The sequence below is a fragment of the Mandrillus leucophaeus genome, unplaced genomic scaffold (genome assembly GCF_000951045.1).
Source record: "Mandrillus leucophaeus isolate KB7577 unplaced genomic scaffold, Mleu.le_1.0 Scaffold257, whole genome shotgun sequence".
NCBI lineage: Eukaryota > Metazoa > Chordata > Mammalia > Primates > Cercopithecidae > Mandrillus > Mandrillus leucophaeus.
This window is the reverse complement of record NW_012102665.1, coordinates 3,134,697-3,137,903: the sequence shown is the minus strand read 5'-3', so window position 1 is coordinate 3,137,903 and position 3,207 is coordinate 3,134,697. Positions and strand designations below refer to the sequence as shown.

Sequence of the window (3,207 nt, the reverse complement as noted above, 5' to 3'; positions counted from 1 at the left end):
ACAGCATCACTATTCCACAAGAGCCAAAAGATGGAAATAATCCAACTATCAATGAACAAATGAATGTATAAAAACAAGGTGGTACATACATGCAATTGTACATCATCTATGTTTAAAAAACAATTTTGATACATGATATGATGCGGATGGACACTGAAAACATTATGCCTAATGAAATAAGCCAGAAACAAAAGGAATATATTGTATGATCCTACTAAAATCAAGTGCCTAGAATAATCAAATTGATACGCAGAGAAGATGGGATACAAATCACTATGGGCTGGTGCTAATCAGTTTTGTAAGGTGCAGTTGGAAACTGGGGACATGGCAGCACCCGGCCCAGCACTCGGCCTTTTGGACATTGATGGGACCCTGACCACCCCACAGCAGAAAATTACCAAAGAAATGGATGACTTCCTACAAAAAGTGAGGCAGAAGATCAAAATCGGAGAGGTAGGCAGGCTGGACTTTGAGGAAGTGCAGGAGCAACTGGGAAATGATGTGGTTGAAAAATATGATTACAGGTTTCCATAAAATGACTTGGTTGCATACAAACGTGGGAAATGCTCGTGTAAATGTCACGAGCATTCCAAGTCACCTGGGTGAGGTCCTAATCCAAGATTTAATCAACTACTGTCTAAGCTACAATGCAAAAATTAAACTCCTGAAGAAGAGGGGTACTTTCACTGAATTCTGAAATGGGATGTTAAACATGTCCCCTATTTGGAAGAAGCTGCAGCCAAGAGGAACGCATTGAGTTCTACGAATTCAATAAAAAAGAAAATATAAGAGAAAAACTTGTAGATCAAGGAAGGAGTTTGCAGGAAAGGGTCTCACGTTTTTCACAGGAGGCCAGATCAGCTTTGATGTCTTTCCTGATGGATGGGACAAGAGGTATTGCCTGCAACATGTGAAAAATGATGGTTATAAGGCCATTTATTTCTTTGGAGACAAAATCATACCAGGTGGCAAAGATCATACCAGGTGGCAAAGACCTTGAGACCTTCACAGACCCCAGAACTGTGGGCTACTCCATGATGGTGCCTGAGGACACACACAGGATCTGTGAAGAGTTTGCCTAACGTGTGAGTGGGAGGGGCAGAGGTCCCGGCTGACTAGCCAGCAAAGGGCATTCGGTGGCCCAAGCCAAGGGCCCTCCCGCACATGCTCACCCCCCCGCAGCCCAGCCAGGCTCTACGCACTGTGTCAAGCACGTGTGGTCTTGACCTCCACCGCTGACATGCCATGCCTCCACCTCCAGTGCCAGAAGCTTCCAGAAGGGAGGAGAAAAGACTTGTCAAGAATTGCTTAGAGGAATACCTCCCATAAAAGATTTTCCTCACCCATCTGCAGCCCCCTAGTCTAATATACCCACCCCAATACGTGCAATCACAGTACACATGGTGTTTGGGGAAATTTCCCCATCATTCTAGGGTGATACAGAAAGAAAAAATGTGCCTGGACCCTCCCTCTTTGTCGTTCTTGTGAAAACGTAAGCATTAGTTTTAATGTCTGGACCTCTGTGTCTCAGCACCAAAAACGGAGATTTGGTGATGAGAAAGCAAGGACGGGCCATCTGCAGTGGTCCACCCCAGGAGAGTTCAGAGACACCTCCTGGAACCAAGCTCCCGCCTGCACGTTGCCTCGATGCAGGTAGTGGCTGTGAGCGGGGGCAGCGTGATGCCCAGTGAGTAGATGCACTCCTTCTGTTTTCCTGTTTGTGAAGCTGAGGCCTGCTGGACAGATGACTGGCAGAGTGACAGTAAACCCCGTGGAGTTTGCACCTCAGCTGGCCCTGACTCAGCCAGCTCTGTATTTACTACACTTGGAATAACCCAGCTGCTTTTCTGTATCCGTGATGGGAGGCAATGGGAACCAACAGCCCAGCTGGAGTTGGCACTGTCAAAACAGTCCTTCCCCTGGGGGCCGGTTCTCACCCAGGTCCAGCAAAACTAATGTTAGATGTCAGACTTCACCAAAAGGCCCTTCCGGTTGGCCCTGGCTGGGCTTCCCAGAGGCGTTCCTCTCTAGTTCCTCAGGGACTGTGTGAGAACCTGGCTAGGGAAGAGGAACACGGGCTGCTGTCCTGTCAGTGCCTACCCAGCCCCTCACCCGGACTTTATGACTGAGGGGCCTGAGTGCAGCTGCAGCTGGGCCTGCGTCCCTCACTCTTTCCACCTTCTGCACATTCTTTGTGAAACTGGAAGGAGCTCACAGACCTCATCTAGAACACGGTGGAAGAGAACTTGCCTGGGAAACAGTTCACGTGTCACTTTTCAGGATGCGGAAATGCTGGGACCCACAGACCCTACAGTGGTTGGTGCTGGGGCCATGTGGCCTCTGCTGGGCACTTGCTGACCTGCATATGGGGCCAGGGGAGCCCAGGCTGCCCTGCACTCCCACCTCCTAGCCCATAGCAAGGTGCTTTCATCACAGCTAAACCTGGTTCCCTCCAAACCTCCCAGCCACTTGGGCCTGTGACTGTCTGAGCCCCAGATGAAGTTGGCTGAAAGCAGGCAGTACCTCATCTCAGTGACTCCCAGAACACGGCCACCCACGGGCATCTTTCCTTGTTGAGTTTTGCAAATGATACTGTAATGACTTTTCAGAATGAAAAGTAGCACATCAAAGTGATTTTATTGTTTCCTAATAAAAAAAGAAAAAAGAAAAATAAATTACCATGGGCTGGAAATAGGGGCAAAGGAACTATATTGCTTACTGTCTTCAAGGTTTTGTTAGAAATAATTAAAATTTCAGGTGTAGATAATAGTGTTGATTATGCAACACTGTGAATATATTGAATGCCACTGAGTGCACCCTTTCGTTAAAAGGTTAAAATAAACATTGTGTTATGTATATTTTCCCAGAATAGAAAACATGCACAGCTAAGTCCAGACGCCAGTCTGGTTAGGTGCTTTCCTTTACCTTCAAGAGTTGGCCAAGGCTCATCCAATCCCTCAAGGCAGCTGGCAAGTCTATGACTGAAGTCTGCATTGGAAGAGAAATTAATGGAGGGAGGAGAAAACTTAAGAGTCCATACTACCCGCTCCCCAGGGCCAACAACTCTCTCTCCTGCACTTTATTGATCCAGCTGAGTATCTCCTGTGACCACCTCCTTTTTTCAACTGAAGACTTTGCACCTGAAGAGACTCCCAGGTCTTTTACCTTGGCCCTTGTCAAGGCTGATCCTCTCAGCTACTGTCCATT

The 3,207-nt window shown here is 47.6% G+C and overlaps 1 pseudogene; it reads left to right on the top strand.

Annotated features, from left to right (window-relative positions):
• Nucleotides 1-324: 324 nt before the first annotated feature.
• LOC105542388 lies at nucleotides 325-1,082 on the top strand (annotated as a pseudogene).
• The last annotated feature ends 2,125 nt before the right edge of the window (nucleotides 1,083-3,207 follow it).